Source organism: Protopterus annectens, chromosome 2.part0, assembly GCF_019279795.1.
Source record: "Protopterus annectens isolate FY-2018-M chromosome 2.part0, PAN1.0, whole genome shotgun sequence".
NCBI lineage: Eukaryota > Metazoa > Chordata > Ceratodontiformes > Protopteridae > Protopterus > Protopterus annectens.
Window position 1 is genome coordinate 705860294 of NC_056728.1, and position 26279 is coordinate 705886572.

The window sequence follows — 26279 nt, forward strand, 5'->3', positions numbered from 1 at the left end:
AAACAAAGATTAGCACTTTCGCAACACAGTTGCTTCTTCAGATCTAGTACCTCATATGTCCCTTTAAAACCAGCCCTGAGATCTAAGGCTTTAAAGCGCTGATTGGCTTTGGGTTAATTGTTTTAACTTGTTTTAGTATAAATGATGTGAGCTTTGCATGAATACCAAAAGAAAAATCAGATACTGTATCTGTAACAGTATCAAAGCGTTTCTGCCAGATATTGAGTCTTATTTTATACAATTTTGCTTATTTTGTGTTGGTCAGTTTGCTCTAAACCCTTATTTCTATTTTTATTTGAAAATTATTCAAACTGTAAGAAGCATCATGATAAGATTTGTTCAAACTCGGGACTGTTTTCTTGTACTTCTCAAATACAGAACATTTAATTTCATCTGCCACAGTACTTTCATTTTCTCATCTGAAGATGGGGAGGAGGAGGAGAGCAAAGCTGCCAGTGTGTTCTGTATCACTTCAAGCTGCACAAATGACAAATGATCTAGTAGCATGACACGCTGTTTAGCAGAAATATAAATCTGTTATGATAGGTCAATGAAGTCATTACCGGTGCATATACAGAGGGAGAGAGAGCTGAAATCCAGAATACCTAGCCAACACCTTGAGGAATAGAACGTTATTTGCATGGCTAATACTCCAAAATCATACAATATCCAACTAATAGTACATATAACCCAAAGAGAAAACCAAAAACACTTAGACAGGAGTGGTCCGTTTTCATGAAAATTTAGCGAGGTGACTGATAAACTATGATCAAGAGAGTCAGCAAACACTACAGATTAAACTGAGACTGTTCCAGAGTGACTCACACAAGCACTCTGATGTTCAAACTAATTCCTCAGTTATCAGATATAATTACAAGACTCTATCAGCTTATGAACAATTATCAGATATGTCTTCAGTCAGCCATGATTACTACCTCTTGTCACAGTTACTGAAAACTATGCAGTTAGGATAGAGACGGCAGGATAACCCAAGTATAATGACTGCAGCAGTGTAACACGTTGAACATCAGCTAGGTGCAATTATTACATTACATGTTATAATTTATTTTTTCATTTCATTTTACTTAATTTATTTGCCAGAGTTGTGCACTGATTACAACAGACAATCTGCACATTTATTCCAGAATCCAGAATAGCAAAGACTGAATTATAATGTTTTTGTACACATTTTGTACAATTTCTTCACTGATTTTATATACATCTCTCTCTCTCTCTATATATATATATATATGTATATATATATATATATATGTGTGTGTGTATATATATATATATATATATATATATATATATATATATATATATATATATATATATATATGTATAAACAGCGGATATAAAAAGTGTACACACCTCTGTTAAAATGACAGTTTTTTGTGATATAAAAAAATGAGACCACAATAACTCATTTCAAAACATTTCCCACCTTTAATGTGGCCTATAACTTGTACAATTCAATTGAAAAACAAATATGTTAGGAGAGGAAAAAATAGAATAACATTAAAAATATACAATAAGCTGGTTGCATAAGTGTGCAGACCCTTAAACTAATACTTTGTTGAAGCACCATTTGATTTAATTACAACATTCAGTCTTATTGGGTAGCAGCCTATAAGCATGGCACATCTTGACTTGGTAATATTTGCCTACTCTTCCTTGCAAAAGCAATCCAAATCTGTCAGACTGCGACGGTTTCTCTTGTGCATAGCCCTCTTCAGGTCGCACCTCAGATTTTCTACTGGATTTAGGTCTGGGGTCTGGCTGGGCCATTCCAAAACTTTAATTTTCTTCTGGTGAAGCCATTCTTTTGTTGATTTTGATGTAGGCTTGGGGTAACTGGTAAGGTGAAATTCCTATTCATCTTCAGCTTTCTAGCAGACGCCTAAAGGTTTTTTGGCCAAAAATGACAGGTATTTGGAACTGTTCATAATTCCTTTCACCTTGACTAAAGCCCCAGTTCCAGCAGAAGAAAAGCAACCCCAAAACATGATACTGCCAGCACCATGCTTCACAGTGGGGATGGTATTCTTTTGGTTATGTGAAGTGCTGTTTTTGCACCAAACGTACCTTTTGGAATTGTGGCCAAAAAGTTCAACTTTGGTCTCATCACGCCATAACACATTTTCCCACATACTTTTGGGAGACTTGATGTATTGTTTTGCAAATTTTAGCTGGGCCTGGATGTTTTTCTTTGTAAGAAAAGGCTTCCATCTTGCAATCCTACCCCCATAGTCCAGACATATGGAGAATATAAGGAGATAGTTGTCACATGTAGTACACATCCAGTATTTGCCAGAAATTCCTGCAGCTCCTTCAGTGTTGCTGTAGGTCTCTTGGCAGGCTCCCTGACCAGTTTTTGTCTTTTCATCAATTTTGGACGGACATCCAGTTCTTTGCAACGTCACTGTTGTCCCATATTTTTTCCACTTTTTGATGACTGCCTTCATTGTGTTCCATGGTATATCCAATACTGTGGAAAAAGAAGTTATGTACCTACCACAACGTTCCATGTTAGTTGTCTTCTTCTCGCCTTCTTTCTTGCTGGTTGGGATCGGAGCCGAGGATCGGCCATCTTCAATAGCTCGAGAGCTGTTTACTGGCTCAAGGCTACCCCATATCCCATGATGCCTGGTGCTAGTTACCCAGATCTCGTTTGAAAAAGCTATTCCAGACATAATTAAGGAAAAATTCTGCCCTAGTAGCCCCTTGGGCCTAACTGTGAAGCTATCTAAGCAGAATAGGACAACCAGAGAAGGTTCAGCCAATGAAATCTGAAAAAGGGAGCTCCTCTCGATCCACTAGGATAGGGGGATGGAGGGTGGGATGCAAGAAAGAAGGTGAGAAGAAGACAACTAACATGGAACGTTATGGTAGGTACATAACTTCTTTATGTTAAGTTGTCTATCTCGCCTTCATTCTTGCTGGTTGGGACAGCGTCCCTAGCACCTACTATCCTGGTTGGCTCATTGGAACAGACTCTTCAGAACAGTGGAACCAAAATCAGCTCTGTTTCTGGAAGCAATGTCTAGTTTATAATGAGAAATTAAGGTATGTGGGTTAGCCCACGTAGCAGCTGCACAGATAGATTCCATGAGCAATCTAGATTGGAAGGCCACTGAGGTGGCCAATGCCCTAGTAGAGTAGCCTTTTGGTTTGATAGATAATTCTTTGTTTCTCAGCTGGTAAATTACCTTTGAGACTGGAAGGCCCTGTCTGCCCTCAGCATAGGAAAGGAAGAGTTGGTCCGACTTCCTGATGTCCTTTGTTCTATGCAAATAAAAACGCAGTTGTCTGTGAACATCCAACTGGTGCAATTTATATTCTGCCTTATTGGTGTGACTAGGAAAGAACACAGGAAGGTCTATGGACTGATTTAAATTATTTTGTGAATAGACCTTAGGAAGGAAGGAAGGATTGGTCCTTAGAGCGACCCTATCGTTATGAAAAACTAAGTATGGAGGACGAATACATAGAGCCTGAAGCTCCGAAACACGTCTGGCAGAAGTAATGGCTACCAGAAAGACAGTCTTCCAGGATAAAAACTTAATGGACCAAGATGCTGCAGGTTCAAAAGGTGGCAAGATTAGGGAAGCTAGCACCAAATTTAGATCCCACAGAGGTGAGGGATCCCTCACTGGGGGGCCTAAGCAGAGTGGTTCCTTTGAGGAAGGCTTTACACAGCTTATGAGACATGAGGTTGTTAGAAGACAACCCAATGTGAAAATTCAAAATGGCAGCTAACTGAACCCTGATTGTAGCAGAAGCGGAACCAGAATGAAAGAGTTCCACTAAAAATTCCAAAATCTCGTGGACAGGGGCTGAAAAGGGATCTATATTCTTAGCCTCTGCCCAACAAGAAAAACATTTCCACTTGCTAGCATAAGTTTTCCTAGTTGTGGATTTGTGCGATGAGATAATTTCCCGCACAGAGGAGGAAATATTAGGAAACCTGGCTAAGGTTGGAAGTGGAGCAACCAAGCTGTGAGCTGGAGTGTTGAAGGGATCGATGCAGTCTGCCCGATTGATGAATCAGTAGATCTGGAATAGGATCCAGAATCCAAGGCTGCTTGAAAAGGTAATGATGCAGGAATGGGAACCATATCTGTTGAGCCCAGTAAGGGGCAATGAGGATCATTTTGCAACCCAATGCAGTTGCTCACTGTATAAGTTTGGGTATTAGGGGTAACGGAGGGAAAGCATAAAGAAGTCCCTGAGGCCAATTGTGGACTAGAGCATCTCTGGGGGAGTGGCCGGGAAGTGGAAGAAGGAAGAAGAAATTGCTGCACTTGCTGTTGAAAGGTGTGGCGAACAGGTCGCAGCAAGGCTGCCCCCATTTGCGAAAGATTTGTTCCGCAATTACCTGATTCAGAGACCACTCGTAAGGCATGAGAATTGCTCTGCTGAGCCTGTCTGCGATGACGTTGGAACTCCCAGGGATGTGTGTTGCGATCAGAAAACGTTGGGAAGAGATTGCCCACTGCCAGAGTCTGAGTGCTTCTCAACATAGAGGATAGGACTTGGTTCTGCCCTGCTTGTTGATGTACCACACCACTGACATATTGTCTGTTTGAATTGCAATGGTCCCGGGAGGGAGAGAGTCCTGAAGGGCTTGCAACGCTAAAAGCACGGCTCTCATCTCCAAGACATTTATATGCAAATGGTACTTGTGAGGCTGCCAGGTGCCTTGGACTGTCCTGCCCTGATAATGCCCCCCCACCATATCAGGGAGGCGTCCGTGGTCACTGTGGTGACTGGAGGCGATAGCACAAATGGTCTGCCCTGGGACACTGATGGGGAGACCATCCACCAAGCGAGGTGCTTCTTGCATGCTTCTGTGATCATAATCTTGTGAGACATGGGAAGCAGTTGGAAGGACCACTGTGTGAATAGAAGCCACTGGAGGATTATCATGTGAAAGCAGGCCACGGGGCAAGAAGAATTGCTGATGCCATGGAACCCAGTGTTCGGAGGACAAACCTGACTTGAATAGTTTTGCATGTTAATAAAATCTGTACTTGCTGGTGAATTAGTGATACCCTGTCTGGTGGAAGGCTCGCAAACATGCTCCTTGTATTTAGATTTGCGCCTATATAAGTGATATGCTGACAGGGCAACAATGCAGATTTTTCGAAATTTATTGTGATACCTAGCCTGGAGCAAGTTTTGATAGTGTAGTCCCTGGCTTGCAGGAGGTGATGCCTGGTGGAAGCAGTGAGAAGCCAGTTATCTAGATATGGAAACACCTGGAATCCCTGACGTCTCAGGTGAGCCGTAACCACTGCCATGCATTTGGTGAACACCCTGGGGTCTGTGGTGAGACCAAAGGGCAAAGCTCTGAACTGATAATGACTGGCCCCCAGCTGGAAGTGAAGGAATCTTCTGGAGCACCTGTGCATTTTGATGTGGTAGTACGCATCCTGAAGATCTATAGAGCACATCCAATTGTCCTGACCCAGGAAAGGTAGAATGGACTGTAGTGTGACCATCCGAAACTTTGTTCTTTGTACAGACCTGTTTAGTCTGCTGAGATCCAGAATGGGTCTCCAGTCCCCTGTCTTTTATAGTACCAAAAAGAACCTTGAGTAAGTTCCGGATCCAATCTGGTCTGCTGGGACTTCTTGGATGACCCCTTTGTGTAGCAGCTTTGAAATTTCTTTGGCTGCTTGGTCCCTTAGATTGGGTGGAACATCTGGAAGGGACTTGTTTGATGGTAACGGGGGTTGAGCAAAGGGAATTCTGTAACCTCCGGATATGATCGACTGTACCCACTTGTCTTGAGTTAGATTCTGCCAGGCTTTGGGGTACAATGAATGTCTTCCCCTGACTGCCTCCAGAGGTGGGCAGCCGGGCAACCCTTCAGGGATGCTGAAAGGGCTTCTCAGAGAAGGATTCTCTGCTGCCCTGGTTCTGCAGACCCCCTCTGCCACGAGGGTGTTGTCTGTTATTGTTCCCTCTTCTGCCCCTGGAGGGGAACTCACCATGTGTGTCAGACAAGGCTCCCTGGGATTTGCGGAACCACATTTTTCCACTCTTCTGTCCCTTGGGGTATGCTCTGGAAGGAGTGGAAAAACGGACTCCCACGGCAGAGAGAGTCTTGCCTTCTTGTTCACACCTGGTTAGTGTGTCCTTCACCTGTGATCCAAAGAGAGCGGAACCATCAAAGGGGGTATTGGTGAAAGACACTCTGAAGGGGTCCACAAAATTACATAGCCGCATCCATGCATGCCTCCTAAGGGCAAAGCCTGTGCCTGTGGCTCTACTCGCACCATTGGCTGCATAAGAAATGAGCCTCATGGAGGAGTTAACAACTGAATTCAGAGTCGCCAGATGGGAGGCCACCTTAGCTTGAGCCCCCTCAGCTGATGGATCTTGGAGGGCATCTCCAAGCTCTTTAAGGAGATCCCTCTAAAGGCAGGTGAAATGGCACAAATAATTCAGAGACGTCATAGAGAAGGTCGCTGAAGCAAACATTTGCTTCCTATATCTGTCCATAGTCCTAGAATCCTTGTTAGGAGGATGGACAGATGACGAAGTTTCTGCCAACTCCTTCTTTGTGGCTGCTGCTACCACCATGGCATCAACAGGTATGCCCTTAGTTAAAAACTGTTTGTCCTGAGGTGCAGTTATAAATTTAGCAGGTCCCCTGGAGGTTGGTTCCGCTGTGTCTGCAGCTGACCACGCCTTCCGAGCCACCACAGACATAAGTGGGTCGAAAGGCGGAGACACCCAGGAGGTGGAGGGTCGGGAACCAAACGCGTCCAGAAATACCGACTCATCCTTGGAAGGGGCTAGGGTATTCCAGTTCACCCTCTGCTTAAGGATTTCAAGGATGTCTGAAAAGAAGACATCTTCAGAGGGGGATCTCGGGGACCATTCCGAATCCTCTAAGTCGGTATCTGATGTGACAGACTCAGGGGAGTCAACGTGCTTCCTCTTGCACTTCCTCTTATGAGGTGGCTCCTCTGAGTGATCAGGGGAGGCCTTGGAAGAGGAAGAAACACCCAAAGGGGTGCCCTGGAGTGCTGGTTCTCCACGCTTGGGGTCAGGAGGAGGGGCAGACGCAGGCACCTTAGGGGGAGGAGCCGATGGGGTTGACCGTGGGACTGGCTCAGGGGCCGGTACACTCCTCATGACCTCGAAGGCGTCCCTGCCCAGACGCAAAGAAGACTCCAGTTCTGAAGAAATCGGAATCCCTCTCCACACCAAGGGGGATGGCTCCAAAGCCGATGTAGGAGCCGAGCTCATCTGCGCCGAAGCTCCGAGGGGGAGAGCAGGGTCGGACAAAGGTCCGATGCCACTCGCACCCTTGGAGCCGACGAGGGCGTACCGGCGTCCAGATCCCTCCAAGGACGGAGCCAAGGATGGGATCAGAGCCGACGATAGAACCGAAGGAGAAGGTATCGGAGCTGACGGTTCCATGACTCGAACCCCAACAAACTCCGGCTCTGAACTCAAGGGAGGAGTCGAAGGAGGAATATCTGCAGAAGTGGACGGAGCCGACTCCTGATGAGGGGGGCTGGGCAACATTTTTGCTAGGGCCTGCGATTTCAGCAACCTGCTGACCACTCTCTCCAAATCATGATCTGAAAGTCTAGAGGACCGAGAGGAGTAAGAGGACCTATGACTGTGCTCCGATTGGAGCAGAGGTGACCATGGAGCCGAGCATATCGACTCCAAGGAGGGAGACCTAGATCTCTTTCGACTCACGGACGGCTCCGAAGTTTGTGTTGGAGCTGACTGTGAGGGTGGCACATCAGTTCCAGCCGGAGCCGAGGCAGATGGTGGTGCTTCACCCAATGACAGCTCAGAACTAGGAGCCGAAGACTTGGGTGGCTTGGAGGATTTCGCAGGCTGAGCCTTAGTTGGTGAATCCTGTGGCTTAAGCAAACCCCGAAGGATTAACTTATTCTTGCACTCCTGCAGGACCCTTGGGCTGAAAGCATGACAGACTGAACAAGAGTCCTGCAGGTGCACCGAGCCAGACAGTAGACACAAGAAGTGTGACCATCTGTCAGAGACATCTTCTGACAGCATAAGTCACACTTCTTGAATCCGGACACTTTAGTATCCTTGGACATGTTACCACACACACACCAAGGTTAAACATGCACACACACACACACACACACACACACACACACACACACACACACACACACACACACACACACACACACACGCACACACACACACCCACACAAGAAAAAACAAGTTAGCAGGTATAACTAATTAAACAATATGAACTATACAGCTAACACACACTGAAACTAAGTAAAGTCTGCTACTACAGTCACTATCTAAAAACGTTTTTTTAAAACTAGAAAAAGACAAAAAAGGGTTAGCCTCTAATTTAAACGGCTACCATGAAAGGAAGGGAGGGGGAGGGGTGGGGAAAACTCTCTAAGTAAAATGAGTTTTCAAGAAAAAACAGGAGGGATAGATGCTATTTAGAGAATATAGCTAGGGGAATAGTACAACTAAGAAATTAGGTACACTATAAAGGATAAATTCTAGTAAAAATAGAAAAATACAATAAAGTATACGAGCCTGAGCCAGTAAGACAACCTCGCAGTCTGAAGCGGCAAACGAGATCTGGGTAACTAGTGCCAGGCATCATGGGATATGGGGTAGCCTCGAGCCAGTAAACAGCTCTCGAGCTATTGAAGATGGCCGAGTTGGAGCCCAGGATCGGCTCCGATCCCAACCAGCAAGAATGAAGGCGAGATAGACAACTTAACATGTGTTTTTGTACCCTTCTCCTGACTGACATCTTTCAACACTGAGATTCCTTTGATGCTTTGTAAGCTCTCTGCAAACCATGGCTTTTGCTGTAGCAGGCAACTCAGTAAATGTCAGGAAAATCCTACTAGGACAGCTGGAATTTATTTGGGGTTACTCAGAGTCTCTTTAATTGATGGCAGGTGTGTACCCAAGAAGAATGAATGCTGTAATTAAATCAAAAGGGGCTTCAACAAAGTATTAATTTATGGGTGTGCACACACAACAAAGTATTAGTTTAAGGGTGTGCACCTTTATGCAACTAGCATATTGTATGTTTTTTTATTTTTTATATTTTCCACTAACAGATTTGTTTTTCAATTAAATTTATATAATGGTACATTACTACTGGTCTTTAAAGATCTATATGTCTAAATGCATGTAAGACGTCATGTGAGTGAATGTTGCCTGGCAATTGCTGACATCTTCCAGCTTAATAAAAGGTATGACTACCCATCAGCTCTTGTCTATAACCTGAGTCTATTTACCTCAAAAGAAGACAACTATTACAGCAAGCAAATAAAATAAGTTAATTATTCTCAACCTGAAGAAATAAGTAAACTATTCTCAAATGAAGAACCTCTGTAAGGGAAACTGTTACCTGAATATCCAGAGATCACCTCTCAGTTAAGGCCAAGACATCCAGCTGCATACTGGGACTCTTACTAACCCCATATATTGTATGTCTAAAAGAAGCTGTACACTTACTATTTTTAACAGCTAGCTTTTTCCCAGGGTTTTGCCTATGGTTACCCGTGCATCACCATTGGCCTTGTCTTACCTCCCTTTCCCACTTGTTTCTCGATCCTGCCTTTCTGCCCATACTTGCCTTCTAGGTCACCATTGAGCTATTTAAAACTGCAGTTCTATACTCTCACCCAACTACTATCGCCTTCACATTCCCACGCTTCATTCCACTCTATCCTTCGCCTAGACAAATCCCTTATACTATAAACATTCCTGCTTTTCTATCTCTCGCAAAAGTCTCTGCCATTCCCACATTGCTTTTAACATCCTCTAACACTCTCCTGTGACACTACTTTCCACTGCACTTACCTTTCTCACTGATTGTTTTTCACAGAAATTTCTGCTCGACCTGGGCCAGCCTGCTTAGCCTAGGCTCACATATCTGTCACCACTATAACTAAACTTCTCCCAAAACTGAAACCTGACTTCACTGCCTCTGACAATTTACCCCCAGAATACCTTCAAATGTCAGCTAGATCCATTGCCTATCCAATCAGCATACCTCTCAATAGATCCCTCCAAGAATCTGATCTTCCCATTACCTGGAAAAAGCTTATATTATTCCCCTCCACAAAGGTGGTAATAACACCGACATTTCTAACTTCTGACCCATCACTATTCTCTCCCCTCTCTCTAAAATCCTTGAAAAATGTATCACCTATCAACTTCTACACCATCTACTATCAAACCTGCTCCTCTCCCCAACTCAACAAGGGTTCAGGCCACGTCACAGCACTACTACTGTTCTTATTTCCTTTATGCACACAGTCAAGCCAGAAACACTGGCAAATTTGTAGCCTCACTCTTTCTTGACCTCTCAAAGGCTTTTAATATGGTCTCCCACCCGTTACTCCTCAGTAAACTCTCCACCTTAGGAATCTCTCCCCTCACTCTAAACTGGTTCTCTAACTATTTAACAGGCAGGCAACAATCTACTAGATGGCTCAACTCTTTCTCCCCATTCCTTGACTCTTTAACAGGTGTCCCTCAAGGCTCTATCTTAGGACCCCTTCTTTTCAGTATCTTTACAAATTACTTTCATTCTATTCTTAACAATGTATCTGTTGTACAATATGCAGACAATTCAACCATTATTTGCTCTGCTAATTCAACAGCAGAACTTCTGCAAATCACACAGAATGCCTTTGCTGCCACTGAAATGTGGATGTCCAATAATCACCTAGCACTAAACTCCAACAAAACCAAATTGCTAATATTCACTCCTAAGAAAAATATGTCCATTAACAAGTCAGATTTCATCATCCTTTCACAAAAAAAATACAAGTTGTCTCCCACACTAAATTACTAGCAGTTATTCTAGATAAAAACCTGACATTCAATCTTCACATCCACAATAATATTAAAAAAAAAAAAAAAAAAAAAAAAAACTAGGCACCCTCTACAGGCACAAACACTTCCTTCACTGCTGTACTATGTGTACTCTCGCCACAATCTTTCTCCTTCCATCTCTCCTGTATGGAGCTCCTCTCCTTACCAACATCCAGTCCTCCTTAAAAACTAAGCTCGAGTCCTACTATAACAAGGTTGCAAAGTTTGCAACCAACAAAAAACACTCTTCCCACCACTGCATCTCCCTACAAGTGCTGGCTTAAACTTCCAAATTATCTAATCTATCTACAGTTAACCACAGCACATAAAATCATTTACAAACCCACAGACTGTCCAGCCATTTTATCCATTTTAACCTACTACCACCCAAACAAGCCACTTAGATCCAATAATCAACCCCTTCTTCAAGTAGAAAAACAGAACTCCCAGCTGGTGACATGCTTTATTCCTTTTCTGTTGCAAAGCTATGGAACTCTCTCCCAATAGCTATCAGAACCTCCAGCAATATCTTCTCCTTCAAAAAATCACTGCACCAGCACCCCTCCACCCTTTGGCAATGCAGATGTCCTAATTGTCATCCATTTATAACCTGACTCCTACACCCTAAGCCATACTTGACTTTATGATTCTTCTAATAGTGACTTACTATCTATTGTTGCCTCAACACCTGTCAAAAAATCAGTTTCACTCTTCCCTGCACAATTTATGCTGGCTATGACTCCTAGATTACCTTGTATGATTGCTTATCACTAAAAATGTATAACAATAATTTTATGGTTTAGTATGTGCCCTTAAACGGTTTTATCTGTATATATTGTATGTATATATCCTTTCTACTCTGTTGCTTGCTTAACATCGTTCCATTTTGCTAACACTGCTTGCACGTACTATCCATTTCAAATGTTATATACTATTATACTAACTGCTTTGCGGAGCTTTTCTCCCCAGGACACCACAGAAAATGGGTTCTTTCGGCCCAGTGGACTTTCCAAATGCCAACAAATAAATAACCTAAACTATAGGTATGTACAGGAACTAATAACTTTAGAATTCCCGCCAAAGGACCTGATTTCAAAAATGTAGTCTCATTTTTAAACCAAAGCACCAATGAGACTTGCTGTCAACTTTAAAAGGAAATGGTTATAGAGAAGTAAGGATAATGCTATTCAATGCCAGAAGTCTAAACCTCAAAATGCACGCACTCAAGGCACTCCTCAGTATGGAGAAAATCGATATATGTTCAGTAACAGAAACCTGGTTTTTGGCTCCAGAGAGCACCCCAGCACTACCAGGCTACAACTCGTACCATACATTTCGGCCACAGAACCCAAACCGAAATGCAAAATGCAGGGGCGTATCCATATTCATCAAGGATACCCACACCTCCAGGTAAGTGGCACAGCACAATGCTTCAGAGATCATCCACATGCAACTAACAATGGGCAAAACTGCAATTCAAATTGTAACTTGCTACAGATCACCCACCATGACCCATGACCCACATTCCGTGTTTCTGGAAACACTGGGAAACATAAAGGTCCTACCAAACACCCTAATATTGGGTGATTTCAATTACCCAAACATTAACTGGGAGAACTACTCAAGTACTAACTCCCTTGCCCAACTTTTCCTAGAGTTTATAAACTCAAACGCCCTGCTTCAACTGGTCAACACTCCCACCACAGGTGACAACATACTGGATCTGGTCATCACCAACATTGGCGACCGGTGTTCCACACCAGAGGTCAATCCCTCGTTGGTTAGATCTGACCATAAACAAATCACTTTGGATAACCATATTCCACCCCCACCCCCAGACAAGAAAGCCGCCGTGAAAAACTTTTCAAAAGCAAACTTCACGTTACTTAAGACTGAGGTGAAAAGTTTCAAAGCCCCCATGCTGAAGGATAACACTGTCCAATCTGCAAAATCCTAATGCATTCTATGGGCAGCTACAAGAATGCATGGATCGTGCCATCCCAAGCAAAACCAAGACTCACTCCTCCAAGAAAAGGAAACCAGTCTGGTGGACTCCTGCCATAAACAAGCTATACAATAGAAAGAGGAAACTAGTACAGAAAAGAGTAAAATCCCAAGAAGGGAAGACATCCCTGATCAGTATCAGCAAGAAACTACGATCCCTCACAAAATCATCCAAGGCGAGCTTTGAAAGAAAATTGCCAAGGACTCCAAAGATAACCACAAGGAATTCTTTAGCTATGTCAAGAATCTAAGTGGCAATGCTCAGATCTGCTCGGAGTTAGTGCAGAATGGCACAAAATACACTGAACTGACCGATATCGCCAACATCCTGGCAGACAGGTTCAGCGCAAACTTCACCCCTCCCTCTCACCCCCAAAAGGGCTCATAACCATACCTGAAGAATGTAGAGTCCTTGAAATCACAGACACTCAGGTTAAAACAGCCCTCTCCAAAGCCAAAAACACAGCATCAATGGGACCAGACGGTGTCCCTGGCTGCATACTACACGAGCTCAAAGACGAACTAACCCCTCTCCTAAAGACACTGTTCAAACTCAGCCTCTCCACAGGCTACATACCCATAGAGCAGCGCACAGCAATGGTTATTCCGCTCCACAAAGGTGGAGCCACAACAGACCCCAGGAACTATCGCCCTATAAGCTTGACTAGCTTGGTCTGCAAGGCTACGGAGCACATCATCATGGAACTCATTAACAGAGACATTTGGAACCTCCAAACACGGGACCCTACCCACTTTGGCTTTGTTAAGGGCAGAGCATGCCTCCTAAACCTGGTGGACTTCTTTGAGACAGTTACCAAGGCTACAGACAAGGTAAAGGTAGTACACACAGCCTACCTAGACCTCGCTAAGGCCTTCGACACCATTCCCTATTCTGGTGTTATAGGCAAGCTCACCAGCCTGAACATAAACCCCTACATCACAAGATAGGTTGCCAACTAGCTCATGGACAGAACCCACATTGTGAGAGTTGCAGGAGCTAGGTTAGACTCTAAACCAGTTACAAGCGGCATTCCCCAGGGCTCAGTCCTAGGACCCCTCCTGTTCGGCATATACTTCTCAAAGGTACAGGCAAGCACAGGAAGACTATGGCTGACCAAGTTTGCAGATGACTGCAAACTAGGGGCTAAAACTGACTCTCCGGCTGACACAGACATACTCCAAAAGGGTCTCACTGAGACAGATACCTGGTGTCAAAATCATGGCCTCAAGCTAAATGCCAAAAAGTGCATAGTCATCCCCTTTGGAAAAAACAAAGTACTCACAAGCTACCACATAGGTGGTAGTCCCCTAAATACGGAAGACGTAATAAGGGATCTGGGGACCCAAGTAGATAGTAATCTCACCTTTGATAATCACATTGCCAAAGTGGTTAGCAAATCCTTCTACGTGGCCCACCTAATCACAAAAGGGTTCGCATCCAGATCAAAAGAGGTCATTGTGCCCCTCTACTCATCACTCATCATAGCCATCTTAGAGTACAACACCCCATTTGGGATGTACCTTACAAGACACCTGCAACAGCTGGAAAGAACACATGAGCACCTCACCAAGAGGGTCAATGACCTCAAACAGAGGCCCTATGCAGCTCATCTGAAGAAACTCCAGTTGCACTCGGTTGCATACCACCTACCCAGAGGTGATCTCTGCCTGACATACAAGGCCATGTCCAACCCAGAACTGATGAACATGCTCCACCTAAAGAAAACCTTATCCCCTCGAGCCACACGCTTTAGGGATCTAATCCTCACCACAACAATAAATAGGACGTGCTGGAGGGATAGATTCCTGTCCCAGAGACTTCCCATGCTTTGGAACAAGATCCAAATCTACAATAGGCAGAGCTCCTCGTTAACACTCTTCAAAAGAAACCTTGACGAGTGGATGGGAAACAGAAAGTTTACCTCGGGGATCACTTCAGTGGCTCTGCCGGACAGAGGCACAGGGAACTAATCTAAGGAGGCAGCGAAAGCCAACACATTCTGGCTAGGCTTATAAATGCCTTCGGGCAGATAGCCTAGTACCCACCTATGAACCTATGTAAACATCTATACCTGTACAAGTTACAGCTGATGTAAATACCCATACTGTACTTTTACAAGTGACTATACCTTCACTGAAATTACATGCAAACAAACCAAGTTGTTTTACTTCCATTACTAAGAAAGACCTCTGGATTTAATGTACCTGAACTGCTCTAGCCTCATCTTTACTGCCTTGGTTTACCCCATCAAGAACAACATTGTTTTAGTAAGAGTTACAACACTAGAAAATACATAAAGCCATGGATGATGGTAGGCTTTTTTGTTACAAAACTTTTTACTCTGAGTCACACTCCCTTTTCTTAATCAGCTGGAAACATATGGTTTGGGTGTAAATACCATCTACTGGCACTACAACTATTTACACAATTTGACACTTGTGATGCACTATCTATTCCCTATTCTTGTCTTCCCCAGGCATCCAAAGAAGAGGCACAAAGATCAGGTGTTATCTCTCTGGCATATGCTGTGTTTATCAGTACCTTAACACTAGATGAACTACTCCGGCAATAATGTATACAGATGCCTCTGCTATCTGGAATTCAAAGTATTCTATTCTATTAATACTATTGATCACATTCTTAATACTGATCTATACTCTATGCAAAAATGGTTACATTAAAGCACTATTAATGCTGTCAAACACATTCTTAATACTGATTTACACTATATGTAAAATTGGTTACATCAAAGTATTCTATTAATACTGTCAAACACATTCTTAATACTGATTTATACTCTGTAAAAATGGTTATATTAAAGCACTATTAATACTGTCAAACACATTCTAATACTGTTTTAAACTACATGTAAAAATGGTTATATCAAAGCGCGCTATTAATACTGTCAAACACATTCTTAATACTGATTTAAACTACATGTAAAAATGGTTACATCAAAGTATTCTATTAATACTGTCAAACACATTCTTAATACTGATTTATACTCTATGTAAAAATGGTTACATCAAAGTATTCTATTGAAACTATCAAATGCATTCTTAATACTGATCTAGTAATACTCTATATAAAACAGGTGCATCAAAGGGATATGAATGCTAACTTTATTAAACTTAAGTTAACTAGACAAAGGTTTAAAGCAATTTCACAAAGCTGAGCTATTAAATCTCTAGTTTAAGGACTTACTGAGAATTTACAGAATTTCATATACCTTGGTGCATGGCTTGATCCCAGATTATATTTTAACATACAGGAAGACGAAATAACTTGTACAATTTCAGCTATAAATCTGTTGACCATTAAATATGGCAGTTTCTAATGATATTCTGCAAAGCCATATCTGTTCACATTCTGAAAGATGCGCTAACCACAGACAAAGAAATTCTGCATGCAGTAGGAACAAAATTGTATGTGACACCGTATAAATATTGCAGAGTCATACCACAGACATGCTAAATGCAGCAACACTGCTACATTATGTAGAAAACAGGCTGGCTACATACAGAAGACAGAGACATCCTCGCAACAGACAAACCAATCTACAAATGACTTAAATGCAAATACTGTCAGGATCTTGCTTGATGCAGCAGAATACATAACATTCCTAAGACCCCTTACTCTTCATCTTCCTCTCTTCTAAACCTGAACATAATGCAATCCTCCTTAAACTGAATCAATAAAAGATTCAGCATCCTTAGGCCTAATACCCAAAACTTATTACCTCCAGAATTATAGTTAAAATCCTGCTTTCTTCCTTTATTACAGCCACTTATGGTATTTCTTTAGTACGGCTGAATGCAGCTATTTCAGAAGCATCAACTAAATTTCATAACTACTTTTTTTCCATAGCAAACTACAACAGCACATTTTTATTATGCACTTCGGTAATCCATTTCATAACAGTTTTATATGCACTTTTATAGACTTTTTGTGTTGCTTGTTTAATTATTGCATTTTATGTTTCATAACTATTCCTTACTTCCTACATTTAGCTTAATAAGGTTGCCATTGCAAAAAAGACCTCATATAGTCCAGTCCATTAACTTGTTAAACAAAAAGAATATTTTAACTGTCATAATAATTTAATAAACAATAAACACATTGATCTGAACTGTAATAAATATTTTAGAAATTAAGATGTTATGCAAACCTTCTGGACTACTTCCTCATTTCAGATACTTCCCCCTAGAAAGTGCATTTTGGTGGTTATTAACAAGCTTGGTTTATTCTACAGTGAAACCAGCTAAAACATGATCACTGCCTTCCTAACCCCCCTCATATTTTACATTTTCTAGCATGAGTGTTTTCCTTATTGTCCTCAGGTATGCTCTGTCTCCTACCACTAAAGAGTTAAGATTAAAATTATGAGGTAACAGCACCATCATTTGGTCCTTGGTTTGATTCCACCAGTTTGTTTACTATGTGACTCTGAGCAAGTCAATTAACGAAATAATGAGTCCAGGTTACCAATAAAAAGAAACACTTGCACCTAACAAGTTTACTTGATTAAAGTAAGTAAGCAAAAAAGTATATTCTTACAAAACTACTAGCATAAGAAGACTACAGGCCTACCTAGTTTACCAGACTGTTACAGATAGCACCCTACAGCTCCAAGTCTCCATCCCTACTTTCTTCCTTCCCGTTTGTCTAATGTGCTGTTAAATGATTCTGTGGAGAGGCTTTGCATCACCCACTGTAGGAATACATTCTTTGTACCTTCCACTCTATTGAGAAGAATAATTTTCTCACAGCAAATTAAATTTGCTTGGTTCCACATCCTCTTTCACATTTTAGCTGTACCCACTATTCTCTTCCTCTGTTTTTGTGCCATAACTCTCAAGTCACAAGCCCAATAATGGCTATGTGAACCCATACCAACTCTCTTCTTAACCACTTAGTCTATAGCGAATATAGCTCTAGGCAACTTTGCCTCACCTCTTAAGTCCCTCCATTTAATTCTCTGGCCAGCCAAGTGTTTTTTTTTTTCTTTATGTATGCTCTTTATCAGCATAGAGTCCTCTTCTTATATAATTATCAGAATGGAGTGTAGCAGCTGAAGCTTAATCAGTACCTTGTATAAGTGGAGGTTCGCCTCCTTATACCAAGAGTCCATCTTTCTTACAGTGCAGCATATTATATCACTGACCTAGGTTACTGCTTTCTCACTTTGATCTAAATATGTCTTTTCTGTTATGGCCATTACCCCAAGGCATTTTTCTCTTGGATATTTTATTTTATTTTTCCTCCTCCTTCTCCTAGATCAGTAATTGGCAATTTGCAAATGCTAATAAGCTGATATGATACATATGTTCTGAATGCACTGCATTTGTTTAGTACATAATGTGGTATATTGACATTGCCTTGTTCTTCAATTGATGGTCTGATGCAATACTGACTAATTTCTGACAGCAGGTGTTTTATTCATATAGCGATTCAGTACAAATCTTTTATAAAAATCTAGGACAACGTACTGGTAAAATAGGCAAGGGTATCACACTCATAATCTGTTCCTTAACAAGTTCACTATCAAGGTCAGATGTAGAAAACATAACATTACATATGCACAGAAGGACCACTTGCTCCACTGAGTCCAACATTATCCTTTCAAACAGCTAAACAACATATTTTACTTCTCCTACATCCATCTACAACTATTTTACATTTATTCCAAAGCAACCAACTCACAAAAACAAAGCATGGCTATGATTTATGGTGCCCTCATGAACTTGCAACCTGTATAGGGATGAACAGACTTAAAATTCCTAAAAGGATTTTTACTACCAGACAGCACTTCAATTTCTTGGCTCCTGGCTTCTTTGTATTCTTGAATCTAAACACTGTTTTTTTTACAATTTTCTCTAGAAGGACACTGCATGCATCTAATACCCTCTCAATGAAAAAAGACTTAATGTTATCATCTCTGAAATGTCCTTACATTATTCTCACAAATGCTCCCTTCACCTTATATAAAGAGATCAGGGAACACATACAGCCATCTCATCAGTGTCTAGGGGGGGTTGCAGGCCACTGCAAAAAAATGCTTTAGAAAGTTGTTTATTATGAATATTTATCTTCAGTCGATGGAACAGTATAACAGTTTAGTTGGTAGGTTGTGCACTTGCAAGTTCACCATGGACAGTGTTAAGATGATCATGGAACACAATGGATTTCCTAATTACATGTATGGAGGAAATGTTTATCATACTGAAAATGTGAGTAGAATTTAAGACAGTATTATCTGAATTTTCAAATCTTTCTTGGTTATCGTGTAAAAATGGAGTTGCAGAAACAGGAACAATGCTACGTTGCAGTGTTCTGTGTACATTTCCTAGCTATGCTGTTGCACAAAGGAAGCCCCCCCCTCAACAATCTGCTTTACATTCCAGTCTGCTGTTCTTTATTTTTCACCATCATCTCCAGGGGTATAACTTAAGAGATAAAGGGGTAATAGAACCATTGTCAGCATATAATGATTGCATTTTCAAGTCACTACAGAATTCTGTTATTGCTATGCTGTCATACCCTCAACCAGTGATAATACCACAGAACCTTAACTAGTTCATCAACCAAAGACAGGGTCTTGGGGTGGCTGGTTGCTTTCTCTTTCTCTCTAGCCAAATGATTATCACTACTGTACTGTCCTGCCCATTGTCACAGAGCTACAGGTTAGGAATACTGTTGAGTATCATCCTATGTCTTGTACACACAGTCATGTATGGCCAGTCTTTAATGCCTAAAAGCAGTGTACCGACTAGATAAGAATGAGACTATATGGCACAAGAAGTCAAAACAAGCTGTTAGTAGCAGAGTGCACTGGCACTGGTTATAGTGACTTAAAGCCAGAAAACAAAATCACCCAGTGGTGTTAGGGTATCTTTTACATGCATATATGATGTCTTTTCAAAATAGAATTATCAAATAAAATATTTCTGTAAAGGTATTCATCAAAAATTCTCAAAACACTTGCTTTTGACAATCATGTCTCGCAGCATACCAATATCTGCTCTTAAGGGAGTACAGTTCTGAATGCTGCAGAATGTAAACTATTTCCAGTTTTCTTTCATTCATGCATTCATTACCGTGAGAATATCTGCACAGTGAACAAAACATGGGAGTTCTGCTGAAAAAAATGTGGCCACTGAAATCAAAGAAGTCAGCTGATTGAATAAAGACAATGTTTTATTAGTTCAGTTGAGATGAAATTACAAACTTATAAAATGAGAATTTTGCATTTTAAGTATACCTTGTGAAACACATACCATAAATTAAAACAGATCTGCTGCTCCTTTAGGACTTGTGCATAAATTACTACTGCACCGAGTCTATCAATAGTGTTCGGTGATGGCCTTTTGAGTTACTTTTTGCTTTGTGCACAACAGAAATCTCTTAAGTGTATCTGAACACCTGCAATATGGCAGATGTTGATGTACACAATGTTATGCTGCCTACATCAGTGTAGTCTAGCAAAGTGACAGGCATCTCTTACTTTCTGAGCATTAAAAACTGTAGCCCTGGCTTTCAAAACTCAGCAGAGTGGCAAAAAGAGAAGTGTTTTCTTGTTTTACATATTAACAGTTCTGTAACTCCTGCACTCCACATTGTATATGGTAAATAATCTTTAGCTTTGCTTAGTGACAGAGTAATTTGCATATACATACATATATATATATATATATATATATATATATATATATATATATATATGGGTCTACCTGAGATGGTCGACAAGCCATTTGATCGACTTTCATTTGGTCGACAATTCATTTGGTTGACAGGCAGATTTGCCCCCCTCCCCAATGTTGTGCAACCCTGGAGTTGATATATATAGTTAGGCTGGTGTGGGGGGCACAGCCCCCCACATAAAACTGCTTGTCGACTAAATGAACTGTCAATCAAATGAAAGTCGATCATATGGCCTGTCGACCATGTGATAGGGATCCATATATATATATATATATATATATATATATATATATATATATATATATATATATATGGGTCTAGGACACATGCTCGACTAGCATATGTTCACAAAACATTGAACACACATACACAAAAGCGCTTAACATTGAAAAGCGCTTCTGTGTATGTGTAGCTCAAAAAAAAAATCTACGTTTCTAGGAAGCCCCTGCACCCCCCACCTACTTTATTATTCTCACTCCGAGATCGCACATGGAATTTTCCCTTAACCCGCACTGTAGTCCGATCTACGAAACAGGCACACATACACGGAAGCGCTTGTCGATGTTAAGCTCTTTCGTGTATGTGTGTTTGATGTTTCGTGATTTGGACATATGCTAGTCGATCATGTGTCCGGATCCCATATATATATATATATGTATATATATATATATATATATATATATATATATATATATATATATATATATATATATATATATATATATATATATATATATATTAATACATACACACACACACACACACACACACACACACACACACACACACACAAACACACACACTCAGAATATCAGAACTTCTACATGAAGCAAGACAAAATGACGGGCAAAAATCATAGCAGATCAGAGATACAGTAACATACCACACCTTAATATGCTTGTAGCCTTCTTACTGAGTAAAAATGGCATAATCTTTGCAAAACATTAATTGATTGCATATATGCATGTGATAATGCTGGACTGAGAGCAGAAACAAAACCGTTTCCATGTCATCTAAAACAACCCACTTATGTAGGCTCATTTTGTACTTTTTACTTTGCAAAAGGGAATGCTGTCTCACAAAAAGTGTAACAGTGCAGCAGAGTTGAGAGGGTCAAAGAGACAAAAATGATACTACTTCAGTAGATTAGTGATTTCACTTCATTCATCAAAACTTTTTAAAAGTTTCAGCATGGAATGTGGGACAGCACTCCACAAATGCTGGAATTTACAACTAATGAGAAACCAGCCCTTGTGTAGTTACCACTGTATCCCACCATTTTGTGGTGTAATTGTGTCGTATTCTAAAACTCACCATACTGTATGCGTCTTCTTTGTACTGTGACTCTTTTCTCTGCCAAATGCATCTTGTTATTCAACTTTTGTTTTTCTTCTTGTGAAGGATTGTGCACTGTGCACTTACAATTCTGTTATTTTTGGAGCGGAAGGCGGTTTCCTCAACATTCAAATCAAATACTCTATATAAAATCCTTGTATATTATGGGGATTCCATTTTCTGTAGATCTGTACTGATCTCATTCTTGTACTCTGTACATACCAAAACACACACACACACACACACACACACACACACACACACACACACACACACACACACACACACACACACACACACACACACAAATCAACAAGAATACTTTGTGACTAAACCTGTGTGCTATGTCATTGAACAGTCTGCTTTATTATAATCCAAGATCTCTATTGTAAAACAAATGCTCTGCCATATAACATGATCTGATGGCATCCCATAATAATTAGATTAAAACATTTTGAATTATTTTGTGCTATCTAGAAAGAAAGGCTTGCTTTGAGTCTAATTGCATCTACCTGCATGTAGCATTTTAACCTCCACAGTACTTCCTGGCTACAAGTGGCAACAAGTTCACACACCTACTGTGATTTATTCATTGTCAAGGCTTTGAAAGATCAAATAAGGTTTGTTTTATGGTGATTAATGCAGTCTCAATTTCACATGTACAGAATGATATAATAATTCTACCTGCTAGGTCAAGTGTATATATAAAAAAGTTACTTGTTCATTCTTTCATTCTCTTACTAGATATGAAGCAACTACACACAAGTGTTCTAAACGTTTACTCTGGTTCATAAATGATTTGCTTAGCCACATATTATCCAAGCAGAAATTGGGAGAAGCAAACCCATGTCTATAAAATATTTAATAAAATTCCATTCCTGAAACTACATAGAGAGTTACTAATTCATAGGTTAATAGATGTGTACTAGGCTAATGGCCCTGGAGCCTTTACAAGCCTAGCCCATAGGAATACCCTGGAACTGTGTCACCCAACCTTAGTTCCTAGTGCCTCTGTCCAGTAGAGCCACTGGAGTGATCCTCAGCATGAATTTTCTATTTCCCATCCACTCATCAAGATTTCTCTTGAAGAGGGCCAGCGAGGTGCTCTGCTTGACATGTATGTAAAGTCTATTCCACAACATGGGCAGTCTCTCTGGGTTATGAACCTGTCCCTACAGCATGTTCTGTTGATTGTGGTAATGAGGTTGAGGTCTTTGGAGCATGTGGTGTGGAGGGATTTCTTTAGATATAGCATTTCTAACAGAGCTGGGTCAGACATGGCTTTGCAAGTCAAGCAGAGATTGTCTCTAAGTAGGCGATATGAGACAGAGGATAGTTGGAATTTTTTGAGTCTGTCCATATAGGACAAGTGTTTAAGGCCTGGGATCCTCTTTGTGAGGTACTTTTGTGGCCTCTCCAGTTGTTGCAGGTGTCTAGTGAGGTACATGCCAAATGGGGCACTGTACTCGATGATTGGCCTAATGAGGGAAGAGTAGAGGGAGACAATGGCCTCTTTCTTTCTGGATGTAAAACCCTTAGTAATGAGATGTGCCACATAGAAGGACTTTCTGACTACAGTGGCAATGTGGTGGCCAAAAGAGAGGTTGCTGTCAACCTGTGTTCCCAGATCTCTTATAACGCCTTCTATGTTCAGTGGACTACCATCAATGTGGTAATTCAAGGGAACCGGGTTTTTCCCAAAGGGGATGAAGACACATTTTCTGGCATTGAGCTTAAGGCCATGGTTCTGACACCAGTTGTTGGTCTCATTGAGGCCTTTCTGCATGATGTCAACATCACTTGGGGAGTTAATAACAGCTCCCAACTTGCAATCATCTGCGAACTTTGTCAACCAGAGTCCCTTTGTGTTGGCCTGGACGTCAGAGAAGTAGATACCAAACAGCAGAGGACCCAGGACCAAACCCTGTGGGACTCCACTCGTGACCTGTCGGCAGTCTGACTTGGAGTCAGCTACTTTCACACTGTGAGTTCTATCTGTGAGCCAGTTTGCAACCTACCTAGTGATATAAGGGTTGATGCCTAGCTTAGTATGTTTTTCTATGATTCCTGAGTGGGGAATGGTATCAAAGGCCTTGGACAGATCAAGGGAGGCTGTATAAACCACCATACCTTCATCCACAGCTCTGGTGACTGACTCAAAGAAGTCGACCAAGTTGAGCAGGCAGATCTACCCTTCACAAAACCAAACTGTGTAGGATCCAGAGTTTGGAGATTCCCTATATCCTTGTTTATTAGGTCCATGATAATGTGTTCCACAGCTTTGCATATCAGACTTGTCAGGCTAATGGGGCTATAGTTCCCAGGGTCTGTAGTCGCTCATCCTTTGTGGAGAGGGATGACGGTAGCAGTGCGCCATTCAGTAGGAACAAAGCCTGAAGTGAGGCTGTGATTGAACAGGGCACATAGGTGAGGTGCCAGTTCACTCTGTAGTTCATGTAGAACACAGCCAGGGATACTGTCAGGTCCCACAGAAGCTGTATTCTTGGCCTTGGACAGTGCTGTTTTAACCTGTGCAGCAGTAATACTGGGTGCCTGGCAATCTACTGGTACAGTGATTGGTCCTTTGCAGGGGGGGAGAGGGGTAAAGTTAGCACTGAATCTGTCCACCAGTATATTTGCAATATCTGATGGCTAGGTATAGGAGGTACCATTGTGCAGTAACTCAGATCAAATCTGGGTATTGCCATGCAGGTTCTTTATATAACTATAGAAGGCATTGTGGTTGTCTTTACTATCTACTGCAATTCTGTTTTCATAAATGGCATATTTCATATGCAGTGTAAGTTGCAATAAAAAGTGTAAGCTGAACTGTGTGTTCCTGATTTGAAAATATATGCAAAAAAATTACAAATGCAGAACTTTTTTCTTTACTGTTGTAGCTGTATGTCCATAATCTGTTTAAGTGGTAAAAACAAAGGTTAAATTAATATTAAAATTAATATCTTACAGCTAACCACAGTTCAATCTTTCTGCCCAAACTCTTTGTCACAGAAAAAGAAACAATTCAATTTTATTAAAACTATACAGCAAGTTTACACGTACAGACTTCTAAGTCGACTTTAGGGGATGACAGAATAAGATTTCTTCCTACTACTGCACCTTGGAAACTGATAAAGCTGCATTATACCCATGTGATGTTACTCTTTTAACTTTACACTAATGTCTCCTGGAGTTTCCACAATAGCAGTTGAACTGTAATATCAACAGCAAAATGTTATAAAAAGAATTAAAGTGTATAAAAACTAGAAAAATGCTGATCAAAGTATAATGTTCACCCAAGGATACAAACGGTACATCACAGCGTGTAATAAGATGCTGGATCTATTTCAAACATCAAGAAAGTTACTGTTCTGCCTTAGAAAAAAGCTGTGGAGAAAAATGTTAACTATAATTTATTGTAATAAGTAGAATTGACCAGCAAGCCAAAGTGCAACTAATAATGCTATCATTCTCCAATTAGGGACCAAAATAACTTCACTGTTTTACTCTCTTTACAACAAATAAACAAATACTGACTGAAAGAAAGACAGACTCAATTATTTTTTAACCTTCAAGTAACACTAACCAAGAGCCAAGGACTGAACTCCGTGCTTTATTAGTGGTACACAAAACTGGCACACACAGTTTACCTAAACCTACCATGTCATTCAATACCATCCAACACTTGGACATTACAGACAAATTAATCAAACTAAAAGTAAACCCTTTTGTCACTTATTGCATAATTAATTCTTACTTAAAAATGCCCAAAGAATTCAGAAGATCTACCCAATCAAAAACACCAATCAAAAACACATGACAGAAAAACAAATATGAATGAATGAATTAATGACCGAATGAAAAAAATACATGATTTGACCTATGTTTTTTCTAAGTTCTCTCTGCGATATCAGTAACTCTTTAAGAAATGAAGCCATAACAATTACTATGCCAATTACCACAGCCACAAAACAGGAAATAATTTATATTTCAACACATTTCCAGTTATGAGCAACTGAAAACATTGTATAGCCTTTTTGATGTATTTTATTTTTACCACTTTAAATTCTTGCAGCTAACAAATAAAAGTAAAATGGCACTTGTGGTCTATACCATCCTCCATAAGACAGAAGAATAAGTCAATAATCAGTGTAGCATTACTTGCCTGAAGAACTCAGTTGCTCAGACGTCATCACCGATGATGTGTTGAACACTGGGTTCATCACCAGGGGATCATATTCAAGTCCGAAAAGCTGCAGGAGACAAGAACATCCAGATTATTACAATCACAACATCTAGCAGTATAATTTAACAAAAATAACAAATTAAGCAAGAAGGTTTCACTGGCAGCTGTAAATAATGT